This window comes from Zea mays, chromosome 2, assembly GCF_902167145.1.
Source record: "Zea mays cultivar B73 chromosome 2, Zm-B73-REFERENCE-NAM-5.0, whole genome shotgun sequence".
NCBI lineage: Eukaryota > Viridiplantae > Streptophyta > Magnoliopsida > Poales > Poaceae > Zea > Zea mays.
The window spans coordinates 43,513,532-43,522,634 of NC_050097.1; positions in this window are offsets into that span (position 1 = coordinate 43,513,532).

Here is a 9,103-nt window from a genome sequence, read left to right on the forward strand (position 1 = left end):
ATGAATAAGATTTTGCAAAGCATTTTCAAGATTTGAAATTTTCTCCCCTTGTTTCAAATGTTTTTCCTTTGACTAAACAAAACTCCCCCTAAATGAGATCCTCCTCTTAGTGTTCAAGAGAGTTTTGATATATCATTTTTGAAATACTACTTTCTCCCCTTTTTGAACACAATAGGATACCAATTGAAAATACTCTTTGAAGTACTAAGTTTTTTTTTGAAATTGGTGGTGGTGCGGTCCTTTTGCTTTGGGCTCATACTCTCTCCCCCTTTGGCATGAATCGCCAAAAACGGAATCATTAGAGCCCTTGAAGTACTTTCTTCCCCTTTGGTCATAAATAAATGAGTTAAGATTATACCAAAGACGAAGTCCTTTTGCTTTCTCCCCTAAAGATGGAGAGTGGCATGGAGCGACGGCGAAGGATGAGTTATGGAGTGGAAGCCTTTGTCTTCGCCGAAGACTACAATTTCCTTTCAATACACCTATGACTTGGTTTGAAGTAGACTTGAAAAATACATTAGTCATAGTATATGAAAGAGACATGATCAAAGGTATACAAATGAGCTATGTGAGCAAGTTAGCAAAAGAAATTGCGCGAATCAAGAATATTGAGCTCATGCCTAAGTTTGTTAAAAGTTTGTTCATCAAGAGGCTTGGTAAAGATATCGGCTAATTGATCTTTAGTATTAATGTAAGAAATCTCGATATCTCCCTTTTGTTGGTGATCCCTCAAAAAGTGATACCGAATGGCTATGTGTTTAGTGCGGCTATGTTCGACGGGATTATCCGCCATCTTGATTGCACTCTCATTATCACATAGCAAAGGGACTTTGGTTAATTTGTAACCGTAGTCCCGCAGGGTTTGGCTCATCCAAAGCAATTGCGCGCAACAATGGCCTGCGGCAATGTACTCGGCTTCGGCGGTGGAAAGAGCGACCGAATTTTGCTTCTTTGAAGCCCAAGACACCAAGGATCTTCCCAAGAACTGGCAAGTCCCCGATGTGCTCTTCCTATTGATTTTACACCCCGCCCAATCGGCATCCGAATATCCAATCAAATCAAATGTGGATCCCCTAGGATACCAAAGCCCAAACTTAGGAGTATAAGCCAAATATCTCAAGATTCGTTTTACGGCCGTAAGGTGAGCTTCCTTAGGGTCGGCTTGGAATCTTGCACACATGCATACGGAAAGCATAATATCCGGTCGAGATGCACATAAATAGAGTAAAGAACCTATCATCGACCGGTATACCTTTTGATCCACAGACTTACCTCCCGTGTCGAGGTCGAGATGCCCATTAGTTCCCATGGGTGTCTTGATGGGCTTGGCATCCTTCATCCCAAACTTGTTTAGAATGTCTTGAGTATACTTTGTTTGGCTAATGAAGGTGCCTTCTTGGAGTTGCTTCACTTGAAATCCCAAGAAGTACTTCAACTCCCCCATCATAGACATCTCGAACTTTTGTGTCATGATCCTACTAAACTCTTCACATGTAGACTCGTTAGTAGACCCAAATATGATATCATCAACATAAATTTGGCATACAAACAAGTCTTTTTCAATAGTTTTAGTGAATAGAGTAGGATCGGCCTTTCCGACTTTGAATTCATTAGTGATGAGAAAATCCCTAAGGCATTCATACCATGCTCTTGGGGCTTGCTTGAGCCCATAAAGCGCCTTAGAGAGTTTGTAGACATGGTTAGGGTACTCACTATCTTCAAAGCCGGGAGGTTGCTCAACATAGACCTCTTCCTTGATTGGTCCATTGAGGAAGGCACTCTTCACATCCATTTGATAAAGCTTGAAGCCATGGTAAGTAGCATAGGCCAATAATATGCGAATTGACTCAAGCCTAGCTACGGGTGCATAGGTTTCACCGAAATCCAAACCTTCGACTTGGGAGTATCCTTTGGCCACAAGTCGAGCTTTGTTCCTTGTCACCACACCATGCTCATCTTGCTTGTTGCGGAAGACCCATTTGGTTCCTACAACATTTTGATTAGGACGTGGAACTAAATGCCATACCTCATTCCTAGTGAAGTTGTTGAGCTCCTCTTGCATCGCCACCACCCAATCCGAATCTTGGAGTGCTTCCTCTACCCTGTGTGGCTCAATAGAGGAAACAAAAGAGTAATGCTCACAAAAATGTGCAACACGAGATCTAGTAGTTACCCCCTTTTGAATGTCGCCGAGGATGGTGTCGACGGGGTGATCTCGTTGGATTGCTTGGTGGACTCTTGGGTGTGGCGGCCTTTGCTCTTCATCCTCCTTGTCTTGATCATTTGCATCTCCCCCTTGATCATTGCCGTCATCTTGAGATGGCTCATTTGATTGATCTTCTTCTTCATCAACTTGAGCCTCATCCTCATTTTGAGTTGGTGGAGATGCTTGCGTGGAGGAGGATGGTTGATCTTGTGTATTAGGAAGCTCTTTGGATTCCTTAGGACACACATCCCCAACGGACATGTTCCTTAGTGCGATGCATGGAGCCTCTTCAATACCTATCTCATCAAGATCAACTTGCTCTACTTGAGAGCCGTTAGTCTCATCAAACACAACATCACAAGAGACTTCAACTTGTCCAGAGGACTTGTTAAAGACTCTATATGCCCTTGTGTTTGAATCATATCCTAGTAAAAAGCCTTCTACAGTCTTAGGAGCAAATTTAGATTTTCTACCTCTTTTAACAAGAATAAAGCATTTGCTACCAAAGACTCTAAAATATGAAATATTGGGCTTTTTACCGGTTAGGAGTTCATATGATGTCTTCTTGAGGATTCGGTGAAGATATAACCGGTTGATGGCGTAGCAAGCGGTGTTGACCGCCTCGGCCCAAAACCGATCCGAAGTCTTGTACTCATCAAGCATGGTTCTTGCCATGTCCAATAGAGTTCTATTCTTCCTCTCCACTACACCATTTTGTTGTGGCGTGTAGGGAGAAGAGAACTCATGCTTGATGCCCTCCTCCTCAAGAAAGCCTTCAATTTGAGAGTTCTTGAACTCCGTCCCGTTGTCGCTTCTTATTTTCTTGATCCTTAAGGCGAACTCATTTTGAGCCCGTCTCAAGAATCCTTTTAAGGTTTCTTGGGTTTGAGATTTTTCCTGCAAAAAGAACACCCAAGTGAAGCGAGAATAATCATCCACTATTACAAGACAATACTTACTCCCGCCGATGCTTATGTAAGCAATCGGGCCGAATAGATCCATGTGGAGTAGCTCCAGTGACCTGTCGGTCGTCATAATGTTCTTGTGTGGATGATGGGCACCAACTTGCTTTCCTGTCTGACATGCGCTACAAATCCTGTCTTTCTCAAAATGAACATTTGTTAGTCCTAAAATGTGTTCTCCCTTTAGAAGTTTATGAAGATTCTTCATCCCAACATAGGCTAGTCGGCGGTGCCAGAGCCAACCCATGTTAGTCTTAGCAATTAAGCATGTGTCGGGTTCAGCTCTATCAAAATCTACTAAGTATAGCTGACCCTCTAACACACCCTTAAATGCTATTGAATCATCACTTCTTCTAAAGACAGTGACACCTACATCAGTAAAGAGACAGTTGTAGCCCATTTTGCATAATTGAGATACAGAAAGCAAATTGTAATCTAATGAATCTACAAGAAAAACATTGGAAATGGAATGGTCAGGGGATATAGCAATTTTACCCAATCCTTTGACCAAACCTTGGTTTCCATCCCCGAATGTGATCGCTCGTTGGGGATCTTGATTTTTCTCGTAGGAGGAGAACATCCTTTTCTCCCCTGTCATATGGTTTGTGCACCCGCTGTCGAGTATCCAACTTGAGCCCCCGGATGCATAAACCTACAAAACAAGTTTAGTTCTTGACTTTAGGTACCCAAACGGTTTTGGGTCCTTTGGCATTAGAAACAAGAACTTTGGGTACCCAAACACAAGTCTTGGAACCCTTGTGTTTGCCCCCAACAAACTTGACAACTACCTTGCCGGATTTGTTAGTAAGCACATAAGATGCATCAAAAGTTTTAAATGAAATGCTATGATCATTTGATGCAATAGGAGTTTTCTTTTTAGGCAACTTGGCACGGGTTGGTTGCCTAGAGCTAGATGTCTCACCCTTATACATAAAGGCATGGTTAGGGCCAGAGTGAGACTTCCTAGAATGAATTTTCTTAATTTTGCTCTCGGGATAGCCGGCAGGGTACAAAATGTAACCCTCGTTATCCTGAGGCATGGGAGCTTTGCCCTTAACAAAGTTAGACAAGTTTTTAGGAGGGGCATCAAGTTTGACATTGTCTCTCCTTTGGAAGCCAATGCCATCCTTGATGCCAGGGCGTCTCCCATTATAGAGCATACTTCTAGCAAATTTAAACTTTTCATTCTCTAAGTTATGCTCGGCAATTTTAGCATCTAATAACGCTATATGATCATTTTGTTGTTTAATTAAAGCCATGTGATCATGAATAGCATTGATATCAACATCTCTACATCTAGTACAAATAGATACATGCTCAACAATAGATGTAGAGGGTTTGCAAGATTTTAATTCTACCACCTTAGCATGTAACATATCATTCTTAGTTCTAAGGTCGGAAATAGTAGTATTGCAAACATCAGAATCTCTAGCCTTAGCAATTAATTTTTCATTTTCATTCTTAAGGCTAACAAGAGATAAGTTCAATTCTTCAATCTTAGCAAGTAAATCATCATTATCATTTCTAAGATTGAGAATTGAAACATTACAAGCAATAGAATCAACCTTAGCTAATAAATTAGAATTCTCATTTTTAAGGTTGTCTATAGTCTCATGGCAAGTGCTTAGCTTACTAGACAATTTTTTACATTTTTCTACTTCTAGAGCATAAGCATTTTTAATCTTAACATGCTTCTTATTTTCTTTAATAAGGAAGTCCTCTCGAGAATCCAAAAGGTCATCCTTTTCATGAATAGCACTAATCAGTTCATTTAATTTTTCTTTTTGTTCCATGTTAAGGTTGGCAAAAAGGGTACGCAAATTATCTTCCTTATCACTAGCATTACCATCACTAGAGGATTCATATCTAGTGGAGGATTTAGATTTAACCTTCTTTTTGCCGTCCCTTGCCATGAGGCACTTGTGGCCGACGTTTGGGAAGAGAAGTCCTTTGGTGACAACGATGTTGGTGGCGTCCTCGTCGTCGGAGAAGTCGCTAGAGCTTTCGTCGGAGTCCCACTCTCGACAAACATGGGCATCGCCGCCCTTCTTCTTGTAGTACCTCTTCTTCTCCTTTCTTCTCCCCTTCTTGTCGTCGCCCCTGTCACTATCACTTGATAATGGACATTTAGCTATAAAGTGACCGGGCTTACCACACTTGTAGCAAACCTTCTTGGAGCGGGACTTGTAGTCTTTCCCCCTCCTTTGCTTGAGGATTTGGCAGAAGCTCTTGATGACGAGCGTCATTTCCTCATTGTCGAGCTTGGAGGCGTCGATTGGTTGTCTACTTGATGTAGACTCCTCCTTCTTTTCCTCCGTCGCCTTGAATGCGACGGGTTGAGCTTCGGATGTGGAGGGATCATCAAGCTCGTTGATCTTCCTCGAGCCTTCGATCATGCACTCAAAACTTACAAAATTCCCGATTACTTCCTCGGGGGTCATTAGTGTATATCTTGGGTTGCCACAGATTAATTGAACTTGAGTAGGGTTAAGGAAAATAAGAGATCTTAGAATAACCTTAACCACCTCGTGGTCATCCCACTTTTTGCTCCCGAGGTTGCGCACTTGATTCACCAAGGTCTTGAGCCGGTTGTACATGTTTTGTGGCTCCTCCCCTTTGCGAAGCCGGAACCGACCGAGCTCCCCCTCGATCGTCTCCCGCTTGGTGATCTTTGTGAGCTCATCTCCTTCGTGTGCGGTTTTGAGCACATCCCAAACCTCTTTGGCGCTCTTCAACCCTTGCACTTTGTTATACTCTTCTCTACTTAGAGAGGCGAGGAGTATTGTTGTTGCTTGAGAGTTGAAGTGCTCGATTTGGGCCACCTCATCCTCATCATAGTCTTCATCCCCTATAGATGGTACCTGTGCTCCAAACTCAACAACATTCCATATACTTTTGTGGAGTGAGGTTAGATGATATTTCATTAAATCACTCCACCTAGCATAATCTTCGCCATCAAAGGTTGGCGGTTTGCCTAATGGAACGGAAAGTAATGGAGTATGTTTAGATGTACGAGGATAGTGTAAGGGGATCTTACTAAACTTCTTGCGCTCTTGGCACTTAGAAGTTACGGATGGCGCATCAGAGTCGGAGGTCGAAGTTGATGAAGTGTCGGTCTCGTAGTAGACCACCTTCCTCATCCTCTTGTGCTTGTCGCCTTTCCGATGCGACTTGTTAGAAGAAGATTTCTCCTTCTTCTCTTTGTGGTGTGAGGAAGAAGATCTTTTCTCCTTCCGTTTGGAGGAGTCCTTCTTCTTCTCCTTCCTCTTGGTGCGGGACTCTTCCGATGAAGTGCTCCCTTGGCTCGTAGTGGGCTTGTCGCCGGTCTCCATCTCCCTCTTGGCGTGATCTCCCGACATCTCTTCGAGCGGTTAGGCTCTAATGAAGCACCGAGCTCTGATACCAATTGATAGTCGCCTAGAGGGGGGGTGAATAGGGCGAAACTGAAATTTACAAGTATAAACACAACTACAAGCCGAGTTAGCGTTAGAAATAGAAACGAGTCCGCGAGAGAGGGTGAAAAACAAATCTCAAGCAAATGAAGAGTGTGACACGCGGATTTGTTTTACCGAGGTTTGGTTCTCGCAAACCTACTCCCCGTTGAGGAGGCCACAAAGGCCGGGTCTCTTTCAACCCTTCACTCTCTCAAACGATCCCTCGGACCCAGTGAGCTTCTCTTCTCAAATCACTTGGGAATCAAACTTCCCGCAAGGACCACCACACAATTGGTGTCTCTTGCCTCAATTACAAGTGAGTGTTTGATCACAAGAAAGAATGCGAAAGAAAGAAGCGATCCAAGCACAAGAGCTCAAATGAACACTGCAAATCACTCTCTCTAGTCACTAAGGCTTTGTGTGGAGTTTGGAGAGGATTTGATCTCTTTTGGTGTGCTTTGCAATGAATGCTAGCTCTTTGTATAGTGGTTGGAAGCTGGAAAACTTGGATGCCATGAATGGTGGGGTGGTTGGGGTATTTATAGCCCCAACCACCAAACATGACCGTTGGTGGAGGCTGTCTGTCGTATGGTGCACCGGACAGTCCGGTGCACACCGGGTATGTCCGGTGCGCCAGCCACGTCACCAATGCCGTTGGATTCTGACCGTTGGAGTTCTGACTTCTGGGCCCGCCTGGATGTCCGGTGGCGCACCGGACATGCACTGTAGATTGTCCGGTGCGCCAGCATGGGCGTGCCTGACCTCTACGCGCGCAGCGCGCGCATTAAATGCTCTACAGGTAGCCGTTGGCACGAAGTAGCCGTTGCTCCGGGGTTGCACCGGACAGTCCGGTGTACACCGGACATGTCCGGTGAATTATAGCGGAGCAGCCGCTGCGTTTTCCCGAAGCTGGCGAGTTCCTGAGGCCGCTCTTCCTTGGAGCACCGGACACTGTCCGGTGTACACCGGACAGTCCGGTGAATTATAGCGAAGTGCCTCTAGAAATTCCCGAAGGTGGCGAGTTCGAGTTGGAGTCCTCTGGTGCACCGGACACTGTCCGGTGTGCACCGGACAGTCCGGTGCCCCAGACCAGAGGTGCCTTCGGTTGTCCCTTTGCTCCTTTGTTGAATCCAATATTTGATCTTTCTATTGGCTAAGTGTGAACCTTTTACACCTGTAAAACTTATACACTAGAGCAAACTAGTTAGTCCAATTATTTATGTTGGACAATTCAACCACCAAAATTATTTAGGAACTAGGTGTAAGCCTAATTCCCTTTCAATCGTGTCGGGCCGGGCCAGCACTACGGGCCGAGGCTACAGCCCAAACATGACACGACGTTCTTGGCTCTTGCAAGCATTAGGTCGTTTCTGAGACCACATTGACGTAATAGACTCCATGGTGTTTGAGGTTACTGAATTGGATGGAGCAACAATGATTTGTCACACTAACAGTAAAAATGAAAGGTTATTTGTTGGTTTTAAACGTTAGTAATTACTACGAAGTAGCATAATTTATATGGAACACATCCAGTTTTTATTGATGTCTGACTTGAGCAATCACTCCATATTTTGATCTATCTTTTTTATAAGTTTGAGTTCATGTGACTTATTTTAGAAATTTGAGCTCACAAACTTTCTTTTATTTGGTCTCTGTATGGTGGAATTATGTCATTTTATAATCTCTATTCGTTCAGTCAGTCGTTGTGAACTCACTTCTAATCGCTCACTTCATTGGCCATGTTGTACCAAGACATATTGCACGGAGTAAACAATAACATCAGTTAGCCAAATCAAAAAAATATTATATGAAGAGCGGGGACAATCAATAAAAAATCTTAAATTTTTTTGGTGGATAGTTTACATGGGTATTGTTGTAAGCCGTCGTAAAGCACTGGCAACCGACTATTTTTAGATATATAGCCCTGTTTGTTTCAGTTTTTTACAGCTTCTGGTCACCAAAAGTTGCCAATAACTGCCAAACACTCAATTTTTTAGCCAACTTCTATAAAAATCAATTTGTTAAAAAACCATTCAAAATCAATATAAACATATAATTTGTCGAGCCATTGTAATAGTAGGAATCCATCACTTTCTAGATTCTGAAACCTATGGATACCTTTATCGTCCTCCGCACGTAATCCCAACGATAGTCAGATTATCTCCACAGCCAGATTCTCCCTACAACCAGATTCTCAGAAAAGCCGGTAAAAAAAAACTAAACTAAATAGGCGCATAGGAAATACTTGATAGCTAAGGTTCTAATTAATATGTTAGCTAGTAGTTTTAACAACTTCGTTAGCTGATTATCATATTCTCTCAAGCTAACATTCTAATAATAGCTCAGTTGAAAATCTTTACGAGCCCGGCAAATCATATCATAGCTGAGTAGAACACCACGTACTTCCTCCACTACCGTCGCGAATTGCGATCCAATTAACAACAAATCACTTCATCTCCCATCCGACGGTATCAGTTTCACCAGTTCACCACTGACCCCAG